Genomic DNA, 20,785 nt, shown 5'->3' with positions numbered 1-20,785 from the left:
AGCACTGCTAGGAATTTACCCAAGGGATACAGGAGTACTGATGCATAGGGGCACTTGTACCCCAATGTTTATAGCAGCACTCTCAACAATAGCCAAATTATGGAAAGAGCCTAAATGTCCATCAACTGATGAATGGATAAAGCAATTGTGGTTTATATACACAATGGAGTACTACATGGCAATGAGAAAGAACGAAATATGGCCCTTTGTAGCAACGTGGATGGAAGTGGAGAGTGTGATGCTAAGTGAAATAAGCCATACAGAGAAAGACAGATACCATATGGTTTCACTCTTATGTGGATCCTGAGAAACTTAACAGAAACCCGTGGAGGAGGGGAAGGAAAGAAAAAAGAGGTTAGAGTGGGAGAGAGCCAAAGCATAAGAGACTGTTAAAAACTGAGAACAAACTGAGGGTTGATGGGGGGTGGGAGGGAGGAGAGGGTGGGTGATGGGTATTGAAGAGGGCACCTTTTGGGATGAGCACTGGGTGTTGTATGGAAACCAATTTGACAATAAATTTCATATATTAAAAAAAAACAAAAAAACTGAGAACAAACTGAGGGTTGATGGGGGGTGGGAGGAAGGGGAGGGTGGGTGATGAGTATTGAGGAGGGCACCTGTTGGGATGAGTACTGGGTGTTGTATGGAAACCAATTTGACAATAAATTTCATATATTGAAAAAAAGATAAAGTTATAATTAAAAACATAAAAAAATAAAAAACTAAAAATGATAGTTAAAATCTTAATTTTAGACTTTAATAACTTTGTAGACCTCATATTCACCTTAGATCCATATCAATGCATTTTATTTTTTACATAGTTATTGTTAATATATAGAGTCTCAAAGGCTCTTTTTCACTCCTACGTTTTCATGAAGCAAGGTCTACATACCTTTTCTTTTTGTTATTTGATACTGTTTTTTTTTTTTTTTCATAATTTGCTTTCTCATTCTATTTTGGGTCAGTTGCATTAAGACAATTCATCTGGATGTAAAAGTTAGCTTTTCTGTATTCATTGCTAATCTCTCCATTTTCAAATTGTTTAAGTAAATGGCTCTCCCAATTTGATGACACCTAAATCACCTTATGAAAATTTAAAAGAAAGAGGTTATTTTGTTGTACAACAGGTTTACTGTATAGAATCTGTAGGGATGCTAGCTTGTGATTTTACAAAAGCTCTTCAGCTGAATTTGATGGAGGAAAAAGTGTATACTGTGTGGATACAGCTAAAATCAGCTCCAGAACAACCATTATCTTCTCTAGCTAATATGCATGCATGTGCATGCACACATACATGCACGCACGCACACACACACACACAATTTAATTTTCATGTAATTCTTCCCTCAGTGGACATGGTCAGCTCTAGCATGATGTTGCATACTGTTTTAGCGATTCTTTGCTAACATCATTGCTTTATGTACCTCAAATCTCCTCAACTAGAGGATAAAGAATACAATTGAAAACAAGGTTTCTGTTTCCTCTATATCCCCAGAGTACTCAGCACAGGGCTGGCCGTGCATTGGGGTCTATGGTAATATGGTCGTCTCCTTTCCTGGCCCTGTAAATCAGGCCAGCTCACCCACTCATATTGTGAAGCAAGTTGTGGAAAACAGCTACACTCTCACGTGTTCACCCAGGCACACCTGACTTATCCATTCAACACTTTCTTTAGTCAACTGAGCTCAGTTCCCTTGTTTTCAGGAATTCTAGAGATTCATTCATTTATTGATTCATTCCAACATTTATTGAGTCCCCATGTATCTGTGCCAGATAGTTAGGACATAAAGGCTAACATCCTATCCTGTCTGCCAGCAAGGTTCTTGTCATCTGTTGGTAGGTCTGGGTAAGAGTTCCTTCCCCAGTGGAAGAAGTCAGGTAGCCAGTTCTGGCTCTGTGTCAGGGTGGGAGGATATATTGTCCTAGCTACCAATCTCTAGCTCACATTGTAGTTCTAAAATACTTGAAAGTTTTGAAATATAGCTATGTTTTGTGTGCGTGTGTGACATTCATTGATTTATGCATTGATCTGGCTCCCATCTAGCCTGTAAGCTCCTTGAGGGGGAAAAAGTGTTATTTGCATTCTTTGAAACAAATTTGAGAAACATATAATGTGTTGATTTATTGATTTCTATAGTTAAGAGATGGATTGGCTTTTGTGACTTGGCTCATATTTCTAAATTATTTGACTTGTCTTTCATTACTATGTACATCTCATTTCCCTCTCCATTTAGCCTCCATTCCAGGACCCATCTATTTGACCACTCTCTTTCAGCACCTTCTGCTTTTTTGGCTCCTTGACTTACAAGGCCTACAGCCAGTCTTGGACACAATCAGCCACCAGCTTTTTCTGCTCTTACACCCTCATGGCTGAACACTTTGGAGAAAAATCCGAGAATAGTATAGATGAGGACCCTAACAAACTGCTGATCTCTATCTTTGTTGGACCCTAACTCTGCTTGGCACACATTTCTTTTACATATCTTTTATCAGTGCTTCTTCCTGTTCCCGGGAAGCTCTTTCAACTCTACAGTTCTTTCCTGATGGCCTCTTCCTCACCACCTCTGCCCTCTCTCTCTGGTGATAAACAGCCAGAGAGAATAGAGTCCTTAGAACATATTCCTCACCTCCTTGCCTCCTTTGTCTTTAACAACTCTCATCCTCAGTCTCTCTTCTTTGAATAGAAGGGACTCCTTGCCTCTTCCCTTTCTTCCTGTTTAAGGCCAATTCCTCCACCTATGCCCTTGATCCTCTCCCTTCCTTCCTTTTCAGGCCTTTGCTCCATTAATTAATCAGTTTCTTTCCTGACTCATTAACTTCTTCCTCTCTATTGGCTATTTCCCTTCATCACAAAATAAGATGAAAATATCTTCTACCCTGAAAAACCAATTCTGATTTTCTCTCTTGCCACAGGATGATTGAGAGAACCTGAGAGATGCAAAATCCTAGAGTGAGCTTTGAGACAGATCTCAATTTGATTAGGTTATTGGTTTTCAACCAAGGTATGAAAATGGTACCATCCAAAATGGGGAGAGCTTCCATAGAGCTCATAGGAATGCAAGAGCCAAGCCAAACTGAGAAAACAGTGTGGAGAGGACCTGACTCCAACCCTCAGACTGGAGCCTGGATTCCACAAATTCAGTTTGGCCCAGCCAGTTTGTAGATGGACTGAGACCTGTAAGAATAAATAAAGCTTAGTAATTTTGGAGTGGTTGTCATACAGCATTATTCTAGTAATAGCTGACTAGTACAGTTGGCACTTAAAAAGTGACAAAAAAGAGATACAAGAGACAGGGGTGGAAAGGAGGTAGGCTTCTCTTCCTTCCACACCTAGAATGCCATATTCTGCCACCCTTCTGGTTGCCAAGGGAAGAAGTTAATCTACCACAATAATGATTATTTTAATGCACTGAAGTTCTTTCTTTCTAGTTCGCTTTCTTTGCCTTTATCTTCCTTCCTTCTTTCATTCTTATCCTCTTTCACTATTGAGCCCTTACATTCTGTTGGGTACTAGGAATACAAAACAAAATCCATCTTTTGGTTTGAATGGGGAAATGAACTGTAAAAAATAATTAATCCCCATGCAATATGCCCAGTAGTAAAGATGTATGTAGAAGGAAGAAAAAAATGGGATAGGTTAGCTCTGCGTGTTGCTGCTGATGGTCACTGAACACTTGTGAGAGGCCCTGTGCTAAGAGCAGAGTTGAACAAGGACATGTCCCTGCCCTTGTCCCTTCTTTCAATTTTTTTTAATGTTTATTTATTTTTGAGAGAGAGAGACACACACACACACACACACAGTGTGGTTGGGGCGGGGGGCAGAGAGGGAGACACAGAATCTGAAACAGGCTGCAGGCTCCAGGCTCTGAGCTGACAGCACAGAGCCCAATATGGGGCTCGAACTCACAAACCATGAGATCATGACCTGAGCTGAATTTGGACGCTTAACCAACTGAGCCACCCAGGAGCCCCAGAAGTTTAGCAGTTTACATCTGTGATTATACCACAGTCTCTACCATAGGTTCTTCACATACATTATTTCCTCTGTTGAAAATTTTCTCTTTCTCTTTATCAAGCCACCCAACTTTGGGTCTTTCCCAAGCAGGCCTTCTGTACATCCAGGAGTAGGCTGTATTCCCTTTCTAGATATATTTATAGCACTTGATATGTCTCTTACTGTAATATGTGTTATACTTGAATTAGTAGTTAAATGTCTGTTTTCTTTGTTAGCCAACTAATCCAAATCAGATCTGTCTGGTTTACTGCCTTATCTCCAGTAACTAGCTTATTTTATGAGAGACTCACTAAATATTAAGTGAATGGGATAGAATTGAATCACTAAAGATCTGTTATGTGTATGAGACAGTACGCATGGAGTCAGGAAGAGGGTTTGCAGAAAGTACATCAGTTTACTTCCTAGGCCCTTGAACAAAATACCCAAATTGCTACCCCAAATTGATCCCTGAATTTGGAAAAAAGAAAACAAGAGAAATCCAATTTGAGTCTCCAAGGAACTCCACAGTACTTTGCATTTTTGAGAGCTCTCTGATAACTAGAAAATTCCACTCATGAGCAGCTGGCCTTGCTCATGGCTCATGACGCAGGCAGTGTGTGGTGATAACACTTCCTGGCATTGATACATATCTGCTGTGTGTACAGTTCAGGGACCTTGTCTTATGCACAGGAATACAAACCCCAGCAGTGCAGCATGGCTTGTGAAGACCAATAATCGTGGTGGGAGAGGTGGTGGGAGGCTGGCTGTACAGAAGGCTGTGTGCTCCACTGGTGTGCCTTGCCTGGGGCCCTGCCTATTCTGCCACTGTCCTTTGTCTGATTGTTAAGAGTTGGCTACTGTGCTCTGTTCTTGGTAGGTGAAATCATTCAGTTCCTTCTCTTTGTTTTCTGCAAAAAATAAAAATATGAAAATTTCAACTTCCTTGAACCAGATGTACTTCAACAACATCTATCTAACAATTTGAAAAGATTGCACAGAATAAAAAGCAATCTTTTGTACATACAGATTCATCTCCATGTCCTCAATGACTTTTCAGTCATCATGGCCATGGGGCCATGTGGACTGATGTATAAGGAGTCACATGATGGCAAGTTGGCTTTAAGAAAACCCTACCATCATGTGATGGAAATCAGTAGCTTTACTCATACAACAGGGTGGGCAAATACTGCCTGCTTTTGCACAGCCCTCCAGTTAACAGTAGTTTTTATATTTTCAAATGGTTACAAAAGTCAAAGAAGGGGCACCTGGGTGGCTCAGTCAGTTAAGTCTGACTCTTGATCTCGGCTCAAGTCTTGATTGCAGGGTTGTGAGTTCAAACTCTGCATTGGGCTCCACACTGGGCATAGAGTCTACTTGAAAAAAAAAGTCAAAGAAGAATGGTATTTTTAGAAAGGGAAAATTAGATGAAATTGAAATTATAGTATCCATTATTAAGGTTTTATTGAAACACAACCATGCTTATTTGTTGAGGGCTTGTTTAGGGCCACTTTCCTGTTGCAAGAGCAGAGTTGAATAGAAGCAACAGGGACTAGGCATGGTTGGCAAAGCCTAAAATACTTACTGTCTTGCCTTTTACAGAAAAAGTTAGCTGACCTTTGTATGGGATATGGATTTTTAAATGGACTCATTGTGAATGTACCAGAGACTTGCTGAAGGGCCCATTTTGTGTTTCCAGTAGACTGAACTTGCATTCACCCTCTGGGAAAGATGTACTGCCACAGATGGCTCTGTTTGCTACCCTTTTCTACCCACCTTCATGTTACAGGGATGGGTATGATAATCACAACTCAGAGAACAGAAGTGAGTGAGCAGGAACTACATAAAAATTCAGTAGAGAAGGTAGAACTAATGTGTAGATCTGCTGCCTACATGTCTAGTGAGGCCTTCTAGGGTATTGGGTATTCAAGAAAACCCAGGATGTTTTCTTTTTTCATCTTTAAAGGGATTCACACCTGTGGGGAAAGTTACTAAGCAAAGACACTTGTCCAGATTATCTCAGTAGGTCTTGTTGCCCACCACTGATCTCCTGTGTCCTGTTCTTACTCTGCAGTAGCAGACCCATGGCCAGAATTATGATTGTTTGTCTTTGTGTCTTCTAGACTGTGAGTTCCTTGAGGGCAGGGTTTTAAAGATATCTCTGTGTCATGAGCATCTGGAAAGGGCTAGGCACCTGGTGGATGCGCACAAAATGTTCAAGGAATCAACAAAGTCTGTCATACTTCTTACACAGAGTTATAAGTCTGGAGGGTCCATGGTGGTGTGACAGGAAGTACCTGAATCCACAAAATAGCACAGCCCAAATTTCTGGGTATTGATAGTACTTGAAGATCTGTGGTAGGAATCATGAGTTTTATATTTAAACAAGATGGCTAGATTACAGAGACTTCAAAGAACTTGACCTGCTTGTGGTGGTCATTGGGGGTCTGCCTCAGGTCTCTGAAGTGGGGAGAGGGGTGTCAGGGGTAAATTCGTTGTCTCCTGCAGTTAGAAATCTTGGCACAAAATTTTCAGAGAAGGACTAAGGTACTATGTTTCTGCAAGTCCTGAACATGGCATTATTATTTTTTCCCAAGATTTTATTTTTAAGTAATCTCTGCACCCAATGTGGGGCTCGAACCCACAATCCTGAGATCAAGAGTCACATACTCCACTGACTGAGCCAGCCAGGCACCCCCGAACATGGCATTATTAACAATGGGAGACAGGAAGGTAGAAGATAGAGGCCCTTGAAAGGACACGGCCAATTCTGCTAGTACTTCAGATGCATCATATCCTTTGTCAGAAATCTTCAGACAGCAGTGTGGACCTTTGGTCCAATAGGTCCCTTAAGAATCTGCTAAAGTCTGTAGACTCTATGAAATTACACTGTCTACCAACTTGGGTATAGTAGATTACAACTTTAACAACTTTAATTTAATAACAACTTTATTGTATCCTCATTGCTGTTAGGTGAGGTGATTTTAATCAATCCAAGATTATTCCCTGGCAGTGTGACTCAGGTCTTGGTAATATGGGGAAGGGTGAAAAGTGAGTTACTGTTTAATGGGGAATATGGTCTAAATTGGTATCCTAGATGACATTTTCCTCGATTCCTTCTGGTCTTCAGTGGTTTTTCTAGCAGGTCACTTACAACCTATCTCTCACAAGCAGTATCTCACTCAGTATTTTCTTCTCTATGTCTATGCCAATGCTTTTATTCCTTTTAGGTTCTTTTTGCTCCTCCCTGGATGCACTGGGCCACCAGAATCTGGATGGAGCCAGCTACAGTCTGTCCCCACTTCCCTGTTAGTCTGGCTTGGGGGTGGGTATTGGGAACCATGCAACATACACCAAGTTTTTATATAAAATTACACTGTGCCCATCGATCTCATATGAATAACCCCTGCCCAAGTCTAGTCCAAAACAGGAGGTCTGCTATTTTCAGGGCCAATGGAGACAAGAAAGAGGGGATGAGATGAACCAGGAGGTTTTTCCTGTTGTCTGAATTACTGGTGAAGGGAAAGAGCGGGGAGAGAGGTGAGTGGGCACCAGTGTGTAGAACATCACTGGCAGCAGGCGGCAGCTAGCATCCAATCATAGCCACATGCCTACTGTACTGTGTAATTCTATAGCTCTTTTGGCAGCACTTACAGGCATGCTCTCTTTGAGTGCTATTGATTTCTTGGGGAAGGGAGATCAAAAACAAGTGTTATACTTGGTGTCGTGTGTTTTCTGGGGGAAGTAAATAGATTAGCCAAATTGGACAGACAAGATCAGGGCAAAGAAAGAAGAGGCTCCATGGAACTGCCTTCCCTGAAATGGGATCTCTTAAAATGATCCACAGGGGAAATAAAATGATTAAGCAAGGCAGGGATTTATTCTGTACTCAGATCGAATGTCACATTTTGTTTCCGTCTCAGCTTCATGTCCTGGGACTCAAACCACGCTGCTTTCCATCGGATTACTGTTTGATACCAGCAACTTCGCTTGCCTGATGACCATCCCCATCCCCCAGGATGCCAGGGCTAATTGTCACTGTGTTTCTGGATATTGCTCTAGAACAGCACTGTCTGATAAAACTTTTTATGATGGTGTAAGTGTTTATACAGTTCTCTGCTGTTAAATACAGTAGCCCACTGGCCTCATGTGGCTTTTGAGCACATGACATGTGGCTGGGTTGGCTATGAAACTGAATATTTAATTTTAGTTAATTTAAATTGAAGTAGTCATTTGGTATTTGCTATCATCTTAGTCAGTTTGGTTTTAGATTCTTGCAATACTGTAATATGAACCAGCATCATCCACATCATCTGGGAATGGGAAATTGTTAGAAATACAGTACCTTGGGCTTCAGATCTTCTGAACAGGAATCTACACTTTAACAATATCTCCAGGTATTAGAGTGCACATTAAAGTTTGAGAAGCAGTGCTAGAAATGAGTAAGTCTCAGGAAAAGACATGGTATCAGTTAGAGTAAGCTGAATTATGTTGCAGTAACAAGCAAGCCCCAAGTCCTAGTGACTTAAAATAAACAAATTTTACTTCTCACCAATGCTTCTTGTCCATGGTGGGCCAGAGGGGGTTCTGTTCTACATCATTCTTACTCCAGGTTCCAGGCTAATGGGCCAGTGCCCTCTGGATCATTTGTCATTGCTGTGATATAAGGGAAGACAGACAGTGTGGTGAAGCCGGTAATTTCAACTCACATTCCATTGGCCAAAGCATGTCACATGACTGCACCTGACTCTAAGGGGACAAAGAAGCACAATATTATCAAATGCCCAGAAGCGGGAGGAACAGAATATTTGGTGAAAGTATATGGTGGACAGCACTAATGGCTGCCACACACAAGCATAATTATACCTTTTTTTTTTTTTTTTTTTTTAACAGCCAGTTCTGAAGATCATCATTTCAAGCCTGGACTTGCCATAGCTTTCTAATTGGTCTCTCTGTTGTGCTTTATTTTTTTACATCACTACCACATTAATCCTCTTAAGGCATTGCTCTGAGTATGTCATTTCTTTGCTCAAAACCCTTCAATGACACCTCATTGTCCACCAAGTTAAGTAAACTCCCTTTAGCATGATGTAGTGGAAAGAATGCTACTAATATATGTGTGACCTTGGACAGCATTACTTAAATTCTCTGAATCACAGTTTTCTCATTATTTAATTTGAAGATAAAAATACCTACCTTCAAGGGCTGCTATGAGTCTTAAGTAAAATAATGTGTATAAAGTGCATAGTGTATTAGACATTTAGTAAATGAGAGTGTAATCCCTGTCATGAACTTCTACAGCCCACCATGCATATATATACATCACAATATTTATCCAAAACATATTGGATGACCTATTACATGTCTGTTTCTCCTAGTAAACTTGAATTCCTTAAGGGTGGAGACTATGTCTTTGACTTTACAATTACTGAATCTAGCATAAGGCGCTTCATGCATAAGATTCTTATGAAATGTTTTAACTGCACATCATTTATGAAGCATTTTGGGCTCTTTCTAGCAAGGTTGTCCTATGTGTGTACCAGTTGTTATAACCAAGCTGTACCATTTGCTGTTGCTTAAACAAACAGCATGTTTCTAACTTCTGGACCTTTGCTCATGATGTTTCTGTTTCTCATACATACTTTTTATTCCCTGTACCTTAGCCTTTCAAAAGTTTGCTTAAGCCACACCTAAAATGGCACCTCTACAACTATTATTTTTCTAATTCCTGAACCTGAAAGCAGCATCTTCATTCTTAGAACATTCATAGTATTCAGAGAAGACTTCACACAGGTGGCTGTGATTTGAGATTCCTCTGGGAAAGTAATGACTTGTACTGGTAAGGCAAAGTGGACAAAAGGAGATAGAGAGGGCATTCCAGATTGATCAGGATGGGCCTAGACACCTGCATGTGGCTGAATTGCAAAGATGATGGAGAAAGAAGGCAGAGACAAGGCTGGAGAGATAGGCAAGTGCAAGAGGTTACTGGCTTTATAAGCCATGGTTAAGAAGTTTGAATTTTATCCTAAGCCAATGGAGATGACTTTGAGCAGGGAAGGGACATGATCATTTTTGTGACCTAGAAAAACCAGTCTATTGAGGATGAGAGTATGATATTTAATAATTAATATTTAATAGAGATATTAGATATTTATTTATTTATTTATTTAAAAATTTTTTTAATGTTTATTTATTTTTGAGACAGGGAGAGGCAGCATGAACGGGGGCGGGTCAGAGAGAGAGGGAGACACAGAATCTGAAACAGGCTCCAGGCTCTGAGCTGTCAGCACAGAGCCTGACACGGGACTCGAACTCATGGACTGTGAGATCATGACCTGAGCCGAAGTCGGATGCTTAACCGACTGAGCCACCCAGGCGCCCCAGAGATATTAGATATTTAGTAATTGATCTTCAACATTCTGTGTTAAGCCAGTTAGCATTGTCTGTTTTCTGATCACAATGGTCTTCCCAGTGCCCCTCCTTTTCTTATGTCATTTATTTATTCCAGTTACCTACCTATCCCCTGAAGATGTTTGCATTTTGGGGCCTGTCTTGCACTCCAAGCAAGTATCATCTGATAACTTCAATCATCTATCAAATAGGAATTGCATTTGGCTGTTAATAACAAGGACACTTCTCTCGGTAGTGGCTTCAATAAGATAGAGGGTTATTTCTCTCATGTAAAAGAAGCCTGCAGGTGACTTGTACAGTTTTATCAGGGACTAAGACTTGTACTTGTTTCCTGTGCCAGCCCTGACCCTGTTGCTTCCATTCTCAGAATCATCTGGTGCACAATAGCTGTTGGAGCTCCTACCGTCACATCGCCATTTCAGGCAGTAGGAAGGAAGAAGTGGGAAAGAATGCATTATTTCTCAGAGTTCTATGTAATGCATCTGCTTATTATCATTGACATTTGGTCATAGGGCTATGAAGGGGTTGAGAATGGAGACTTTTATTCTAAGAAGCTTTGTGCCTGACTAAAAACATAAATTTTTTTTTAATTAGAAGAGACTTGTGAGGGGTGCCTGGGTGGCTCAGTGGGTTAAGCGTCTGACTTTGGCTCAGGTCATGATCTCACAGTTTGTGGGTTCGAGCCCTGCATCAGTCTCTGTGCTGATGGCTCAGAGCCTGGAGCCTGCCTCAGATTCTGTGTCTCCCTCTCTCTCTGCCCCATCCCTGCTCACGCTCTGTCTCTCTCTCTCCTTCAAAAATAAACATTAAAAAAAATTAAAAAAAAAAGAGACTTGTGAGAGTAGGAAAATAGCATCCTTTGCTATGATATGTGACTCCAACCTTCATTCTGATACATCTGTTTTTTGAAGACTTTGTGCTTCCTTTAGTACATACTTGCCAAAAGTTCCCTCCTTCTTAACCTCCACCTACAGTCCTTCATCTCAACAAGGGAGAGAACCAGAAGGCACTGCACCGACTGAGGGCAGAGGCCTCAGATGTGTTTGAACAGACACCCTTCAGTCGATACCCATCTAGATGAGGAATATATTTTTTTCTTTGCCCAAATTTATTTGTTCTTAGAGTGCCCCTGTTTGAATTGTTTGTCATCAACTTTGCATGCCTGCAGCCCCTCTCTAAGGTTTTCTCTGCATTTGCAGAAGAGAAGTCAGGAGCTATCCATCCCTATATTGTTCCCACCCCTGTATTGTTCCCATCCCTATATTATTCCCATCCCTATATTGCTGCAGGCTCAAATTCACTAATAAGAGGAATTTGCATAGGACTTGCAAGGCAGAAGACTGGGAGAAGCCAGTGTTCTCTGGATGCAAACCCAGAGTTGCTTTCTAGGGAGGTTTTTACCCTAAACACTTGGTTGTTTCAGGCTGAGTTCAAGCAGCTGTCCAAGCTGCTCCTGGGCAGCACTTCCCTGATTTCACAGGCATCTCCTCTTACTTCTGTTCCCTCAGATCTTCCAATGGCTGTATAATCTCCTAAACTCTATAGTGAGTGCTTCATACCAAAGTAGTAGAGTGGATTCTCTTTTTCTGAATGAGCCCTGACTGATATATTCTCTCTCACCTGAGTTATTTGATTACAAAAATTTTGGAAGCTCTTTTCATAGGATAGTATTTATATAGCTATGCAGGTATATTATTTTACATTGTAAACATCCTTTGAAATTATATGTATAAATATTAAAATATATAGTACAATGAAATCTTCTATAATTATATATTACAAGTTACATATGTTCTATAGTATATTATAAATGTATTTCTCTCACCCCTCTGAAGACTTCTCAGAGTACTAGAGAATACCTTATACCTCTCACTTCAATTACATTATTCAAGGAGGTATTTCACTGTGCTCTGTAAAAGTGCCTTAGGAGCCAGTGTGGGGTGGGGTGAGAGTAGGGATGGTGATGGAGTCAAAAAGTGAAGTAGACAACTCCCAAGCTTGGTGGGACTCCAATCTGAATTGCCAGCCCTGCACTCTTTCTTCATCTGCAGAGCCCAGCTTCCATTAATTGACACATGAGTGATCCACTCAAGGTTTCCTCTGACAGGAAGCATTTCACTGCTTAAAACTAAGGTTGGATTTATTTTTGTGTATGGTGTAAGAAAGTAGTCCAGTTTCATTCTTCTGCATTCGCTGTCCAGTTTTCCCAACACTGTCTTTTTTCCATTGGCTACTCTTTCCTGCTTTGTTGTTCAAAATCACAATGAGATACCACCTCACACCTGTCAGAATGACTAAAATTAACAACTCAGGAAATAATAGATGTTGGTGAGGATGCAGAGAAAAGGGAACTCTTTTGCACTTGTGGTGGGAATGCAGACTGGTGCAGCCACTCTGGAAAACAGTATGCTTTTGTCAAAAAATTAAAAATGAACTATGTTATGACCCAGCAGTTGCAGTACTAGGCATTTATCTAAATGATACAAAAAATGTTGATTTGAAGGGGCACATGCACCCTAATGTTAATAGCAGCACTATCAACAATAGCCAAATTATGGAAAGAGCCCAGATGTCCATCAACTGGTGAATGGATAAAGAAGATTATCACACACACACACACACACACACACACACACACACACACACACACACACACTAGAATACTACTTGGCTATGAAAAACAATGGAATCTTGCCATTTGCAACAATGTGGATGGAACTAGAGGGTATTATGCTAAGTGAAATAAGTCAGAGAAAGACCAATGTATGCTTTCACTCTTATGTGGAACTTGAGAAAAACAGCATATGAACATAAGGGAAGGGAAGTAAAAATAAGATAAAAAGAGAAAGGGAGGCAAGCCATAAGACACTCTTAAATACAGAGAACAAACTGAAGGTTGCTGGAGGGGAGGGGCGATGGGCTAAATGGGTGATGGGCATTAAGGAGGGCACTTGGGATGAGCACTGGGTGTCATGTAAGAGATGAATCATTGGGTTCTACTCTGAAGCTAAGTCTACACTGTATATTAACTGACTTGAATTTAAATAAAAAAAATAGTAAGGTTGAAAGATGCTCCTTTAAAATCCTAAATTTGAGATGTGCATTATAAGTCTCAGCTCCTCCACTTATTAGCCTTGTGACCTTGGGCATATCATGAAAACTCTGAGTTCAGCTTCCTTGGGGGTACGATAATGCCAATGGCAAAGTATTGCCAAGAAGCTGGAAAGAAATAATGCCCATAATTTGGAAGGGATGCACTAGTCAAGTCATACTCTCAAGTGCCTGCAGGACCAGGTGTGAGTGACATAAATGAATGAAATAGGCCATTGTGAATGGGAAGGGGCATGTCCCAATGAAAAGGGGCATCCTCAACTTAACTACATTTGTTAACATTTGGGGTATGTGATCGGATCTTTTGGTTTTTGAAGAAAACCTGGAAATAAAGATTTTTGGAGAGGAATCTCAGGATTTAAAAAAGGTTGATATTGATTTCACTTAAAAAACTTTTTTAAATTTATTTTTGAGAGAGAGTGCACAAGCAGGGGAGGGATAGAGAGAGAGGGTCCGGACAGAGGGTCTGAAGTAGGCTCTGTGCTGACAGCAGAGAGCCTGAGGCAGGGCTCGAACTCACGAACCATGAGATCATGACCTGAGCTGAAATCAGACTCTTAACCGACTGAGCCACCCAGGTGCCCTAATACTAATTTCACTTTTAAAAGCTTATCAAAACACATTTGTTTATTTGTGGGCCTCCTTGTATGACCTTTAAGTTACACAGATACCAATTATTATTATTTTTAATGGGCTTTAGAAGCCACTGTTCTTCAGCCTTTCCTGTGAGCCTTCCTATCTCTTTACACTCTGTAACTTACCTTCCCCCTTGACTCAGGTCTGACTGATCATAGTTTTACATCTAAGGGGTTGGTATTTGAACTAGGTAGGCCTAATTAGGTTCTTTCTAGGGATCAGTGTTTGGATCCTAGGGAAATTAGTCTATCCTTCCTTACTTGTCTTGCCCAACTGCTCTGCATAGGCATAGAGATGCCAATGACCATATTTCTTAGTCACTTGATAGAAATCCAGTTGTGGGAGAGAATGAGGCCAAAACACAGAGGCAAGTGGTGATAAAAGTGACCAAGAGAGTCCTGGCAGCACTGAGTCAGTGAGACCTTCATTTTTATATCTCTTTCTTTAACATTGTGAGTTACTAAAAGATATTCCTCTTAGCCATAGAAGCCAGTAAATTCCCTTTTGGTTTGCTTATGAGAACTTGAACTGAGTTTGTTTCAATAACATCTAATGAAAATGAATACTCCTATTAGCAGTAATAGTAGTATTAATAGAGATAAAACTCATTAGCCATCAATTACTTTAGAAACAAGGCAAAAAATAGAGTGCTTAGGTGGCTCAGTCAGTTAGGAATCTGACTTTTGATTTCAGCTCAGGTCATGATCTCATGGTTCGTGAGATCAAGCCTCATGTTGGGCTCTGTGCTTACAGCGGGGAACCTGTTGGAATTCTATCTTTGTCTTTTTGTCTCTCCACCCCACACACGGATGCACGTACCCTCTCTCTCTCAAGATAAATGAATAAACACTAAAAAAAACACCCAAAAGAAAATATTTGGATTTTTAAGAACTGTCCTTGAACTAAAATTATTTTTGAATTTAAGTTTTTTGAGTTTAGGAATTATTATTGAGTTATTATCATTACTATTTTTGAGTTTAAGAATTACAGTAAGAGACTTGGTATTTGGAATAGTGTAAGAGGTAAGCACAAAAGGAGGCTTTTTATTCTTATAGGTTGTGATGTGCAATGGCTCTTCATAGATTCTGTGCCATCCATCATCTGTTCATAGACTTTTCTTAGAGAAGTTTCCTGGTACCATTGTGTGAATAGTTCAATAGATTTTTATTTTCCCAGAGTGCACACCAAGAGCACAGGTCTAGAAGAAAAGATTCAGTAGGCACTGACACGATCTGTCTGGGATAACTACTGAATGGATGAGAAAATGAAAAATAATGCCTCAGAGCACTTTCTTAGATGTTATGTGTGATGTGAGTAACTAAGTAGATATGTTTGTCTTTTGCTAAATATAACTTAATGGCACTTACAACCAGTCTATGGGGGAGAAATAGAAAATGTAGAATGTTATGTAGGATTCATATATAGATAATACAAAGGCAAAACATAATCAAGAATTGAGATGCCTCTCATTTTAGTGTAATAGGAATTTATTTAGGCCTGGGAGGTTGAAGAGCTGATACTGGTGGTAAGAGAAATTGTATATTACCTTTATGACACCCCATAAGGATATAGTGATTTCTGAATGTGTGCATTTAGTTTTACTTTAGATGCCATCAGAGTGATCAGAGATTTTACAGAGAAAACATCTTCCCCAGGGATAGGTAAGCATCCCACCAGGAACACAGTTACAAATGTTCCTCAGAGGTGGCAGAAAGCTTGGCAATGTGCTCCTTAAGCATCCTTTCAAGTGCCTCAAGCTCCTTCATTCAAGCCCATAGTTTTTTTTTTTTTTGAAATCTTGAGCCTTTGCTGGAGAGGAAACCTTAGAAATCAAAACAGTCAAAACAGTAAATTCTGTGGGTGCTTGGGTTAAAAAAAAAACCTCTCAAGATACAGCTCCCTAATTGGGATTGTTTTTGTGAATTTAGTCACATTAATCCATGTCTCAGTTAATTATGCAATAACATTTACATGCCTGGAGGCAAATTTACAATTTTTGCTCAGATTTTTTTCTGAATATGTGTAGTTAGGCTCTGAAAACAGTGCCAAGATACTAACTGTAAATTGAGTTGGGGGGCTTAGAATTACTGATCTGGCTCTATGACATGTTAGAATACGAGGGAGTGTTATTCATCATTCTACCCTTCTATGATACTAGAGCAAATTTTCTACTAAAGTTTAAAATTTTATATGCTGACTTCGCCTCTGAAAAACTTTCCTTTACTGAGGCCTGTAAGATAAAAATGTAAACATTTCAGCCTAGCATCAAATATGCTAATCTCACCACTAAAGAATATGCCTCATATTGGGCCAGAGTGCCCCTCTCAGTGCTGATATACAAAGAGTTTGATAAATGCTTGTCAGAGTGTGAAGTCTGAGTTACTGATGCCAAGTGAGATCCTCACTTCACTGAGCTGCATACAGTGTGGCTCGATGCAGAGATAAGTTGAGGTGTTTCAGTTTCAAGTCTTTCTTGAAGAGTCTTGAGATTATGGAAGGCTACTGGTCACACAGGATTAGATATAAACTGTGCCTAAATATTCCCAAAATATTGCTGGTTATGCTATTCATTTTGTCTACTATTAATTACATTCAATGTAATTAATACATTTAATTTGTAAATACAAATTTCTATGGTAATATATTTTGTCTTGTCATAGCTTTGAGAAGCAGAGGATTATTGAATCTGGGAGGAGAAGAATTTTTAACTCATTCAGTCTCCAATTCAAGGCATGTATCTCTTCTGCCATGTCTTTAATGCATTAACTCAGCTGGGAAATATTTGTTAAATGCCTACACTGAGTCAGTGATTGTCTCAGGTTTTGTGAAAGACTCCAAAATTAGTAAAATATGCTCTGTCCTCAGGGGATTATAGTCTCACAGCAATTATGCAGCATGTTTATATGTATACTAGATGATGGACAGGGATAAGTGGCTTAATAGAAGTAGAGATATAATGCTAGAAGAGTTTCAGGGTAGGGGTGACTAATTTTGGCTGATGGAATAAAAAGTATTGGAGGAAGTAACTTTTCATCTAAGGTATGAAAAAGAGTAAAGGTTTGAACTGACAGGTATGGGAGAGAAAGAAATTCCAGTTAGAAGGATAATGTGAGAAAATGAAGGAATTTTATAAAGGGGACATGGAGAAGTTTTAGGTGTGGCTGTATCATAGGTCATGCTTAGCAGGATAACTGGTTGGAAGCATAGTTAGAAGGATACATAAAGGAGAAATTTCCACCAAATCACTGAATCTTTTGAAAGGCAGCCAAAATGTGTCGTGTGATACTCTGTAGGACCTGTGGAGGCACTGGCAGTTTTCAAGCAAGGAAGTGACATGATCAGACTGTGCCGTTGGAAGATGACTGTCAAGGCTGAATGTGAGGTGCACTGGGGAACAAAGAGACTAGAGTCAATGAAATAAGGTGGGGACTAGTACATGGTTCAGGTAAGAGGTAATTAGAGCTCTAACTAGAGAAGTGTCTAGAATAACCATGAGAAGGGATATGGGTTTAGCCTGTGGGATTTCATGACTGGCTAATTGTGGAGAACAAGAGGGAGAAAGATGTAGAAGTTACCTCAGCAGTTTTTATCCAAGTACCTGGGAATGTGGTGACACTGAGGAGGAAGAGCAGATCTGGTGGAGGTAACAATGGGAGTTGGGATGAGTATGCATAAGAAGCCAGCAGTTTATCAAGCTGGAGATGTCCAAAAAATAATGGAAAATGTGGGGTGGAACTAGGAAGAAGTGCCAGCAGTATAAGCAGAGACTTGGGAGTAAAAGTGATAGAAGTACAGGTCACCCAAGGAAAGAGTGTAGAGAAGAGGGAGAGAAAGACAAAGCCAGAGGTTTATATGGGTTAATTCACACATTAAGGGAGTGAGAGTTCAGAGAGAGGATGAACTAGAGAAGGAACAGTTACAGAGGAAGATGATGAGGAAGATACAAGGTAATGGACAACAAAGGAGGTGAGAGCTTTTTAGCCCAAGGATATGATCAATATGAAATGTGTCAAGAAGATGGACAAGGGTAAGGTTTGAGGGAAAGCCACTACCTCTTAGCTGAAGCAGCTAGATGATCAGTTAAGAGAACCCTTTTTGGAGAGCATTGTTTCCATAAGTTAGCTGGTAAGGGCTTAAGAAAAGAGTTGAGACATGTGCTCAAGGTGGGGCAGTGTATTTGTTCTGTGTAAATATGTTTTTTGTTCCAAACACATAATAATAGATTTTAACAAGTAAAAAGGATAATAAAAGACTTAGTGGAAGGTTCTAAATTCAAGACAAATAAAAACACAGTGTTGGTGACAGCTGCAGTACAGACCTTCTGGGCTTTCTGTTTTGAAGCAGGGAGTGGATCTGGGAGCTTGGTTTCTGCAAATGTGCTCCTCATGAGGTGGGGAGCATAGCCACGTCATTGATTAAGGCTGCACAGTTTCTACCACTTGTGAAAAGAGACTGTAGTGAAAAAAAAATGCCTCATGATATACAATTGTTGATTGGCTTTAAAAAGCTGTAGGCTGTGGAGTGAAGAGGAGTTTAGGAGTGGAGGTGGGAACAGAGATTCAGAAGGGACAGAAGCACAACCCCATGACTAGGAACTGGGTTTCGGCGCCCCCTGGCTTTGTGCCTGGATCTGTGATGGTCCTACTGTGAGAGTGCAGGCCTGGATTTGGATTTGGACACCAGGCTAATGGGTAGAGATAATTACAAAACTTTTACACAAGGAAGGTGTGAGTGTGAAACACTAAAACAAGTCACATACAACAGTAGCGTTACAACACATTTTTAGAAAGTATCTACTTCATACAAACTTGTAGACAGAATTTAAAACACATGAAAAAATTAATGCTGAAAAGGGTAATGCACAAAATAATAAAAAAAATCAGAACATGAATTCACTCCAGATGAAATTACTTTAGGACCCAGTCTGACAAAGACTTTTGTGTGTGTTTAAGGCAACAAAGCAAAAAAACCAGAGATACTTTCTGTTAAAAATGGAAATATTACATCTCCTGAAACTAATATTACACTATATGTTAACTAACTTGGATTTAAAAAAAATAAAAAAATTAAAGTATTACAGACAAGTATTAAGTCAAACAATACAACATACACACAAAACTATACCATATGATTTCCATTTCAAAAGTTTAAAAGCTGGCAAAACTCATGTTTTTTTTAATGTTTATTTTTGAGAGAGAGAGAGAGAGAGACAGAGCATGAGCAGGGAGGGGCAGAGAGAGAGAGAGAGAGACAGAGACAGAATCTGAAGTAGGCTCCAGGCTCTGTGCTGTCAGCACAAAACCCGATGCGGGGCTTGAACCCACGAACTATGAGATCATGATGTGAGCTGAAGTTGGATGCCCAACCTACTGAGCTTCCACGGCGTACAGCCTTTATAATGGATTTGCTCAATCCAACCTAATGTCACAGGTGGAAGGAGTGTGTAAGAGGTGGAGCAAGAATAAGGAAAGACACTTGCTAGGGACATCCCTTTATGTACATACGTGGGGAGTGAGGGAGAAGTCTTACCTTCTAACAAAGTCAACTCTAGACTGACTGGACACAGAGTGAGAATTTGTGCATTAAAGATAGTAGTGAAGGGGGTGCCTGGGTGGCTCAGTCGGTTGAGCAACCGACTTTGGCTCAGGTAATGATCTCACTGTTTGTGAGTTTGAGCTCCGCGTGGAAGGAGCCTGCTTCGGATTCTGTGTCTCCCTCTCTCTCTGCCCCTCCCCCACTCATGCTCTGTCTCTCTCTGTCTCAGAAATAAATAAACATAAAAAAAATTTAAAAATAGATAGTAGTGAAGAATTCACTCTGTGTTCACCACTGTTTTCTCATTGTAGGGAAGGTGCAAAATATCAGAGAGAAAGGGAGACTTTAAAGCCATTACAGAGGAAAGGCAGACTACTCGCAAAGAAACAGTAGTTAGATTTATTAATTGACTTTTGAATCAGCAAAAACAGAGGCCGATAGATTCTTAAGTACCATTGTAAAATGCCAACCAAGAATAATAACGTAGGTGAATTATTATTCAAGATTGAAGATAAATAAATATATTTTTAGATATATAAAAGTACAAAAGTTTACTACACAAATATTATCAATGTAAGAATCATTGAAGATACAGAGTGTAGAAAAGTGAGTACAGAGGTAAACCCTGGGTTACAAGATATAATAGAAGGCACTGAAATTTTATACATTGTGTTGGAAAATTTCATTAAGAGTTGACATAAAAGAAACAAATAACCTCAATGTCATGTTTTCCTTAAAGATAAAACTAAGGGGGGGACATTTGATAGATAAAGAGTGCAAAAATCCTTGTGTCTAAGAGGGAGATAAAATACTGTAATCTTTAGATTATTAGGATAATGTGTAGCTAATTTTGTATGCTAAAACATTAACTAAAACCATGGTAAAATCTACAGGTGGATAAGAAAAAGGCATGTACAAACCATTACCTAATGCAGAGAAGAAAAGGAAAAAAGATAAAGAAGAAAAGAAAATGTCGGTAAACTCCAAACACAACATAAGATGTAGAAATAATTCAAAATATGTCAGGTATTAACAATATGTATAAGTAGATTAAGTCTTTACAAGATAAGAGATTTTTAGGATATAAAAACAAAACCCAGC

The 20,785-nt window shown here is 39.8% G+C and overlaps 1 long non-coding RNA gene across 1 annotated transcript; it reads right to left on the bottom strand.

The window, feature by feature from the left end:
• Window positions 1–3,890: 3,890 nt before the first annotated feature.
• On the bottom strand, window positions 3,891–19,786 carry LOC123385105. Its single transcript, XR_006597199.1, has 3 exons — window positions 19,679–19,786; window positions 8,544–8,740; window positions 3,891–4,902 (listed from the first exon to the last, which is right to left on the bottom strand). It is a non-coding gene; the product is annotated as an uncharacterized LOC123385105 (long non-coding RNA).
• Window positions 19,787–20,785: the final 999 nt, after the last annotated feature.

Source organism: Felis catus, chromosome B1 (assembly GCF_018350175.1).
Source record: "Felis catus isolate Fca126 chromosome B1, F.catus_Fca126_mat1.0, whole genome shotgun sequence".
In the NCBI taxonomy this organism is placed as follows: Eukaryota; Metazoa; Chordata; class Mammalia; order Carnivora; family Felidae; genus Felis; species Felis catus.
This window is presented reverse-complemented; position numbering and strand designations above follow the sequence as displayed.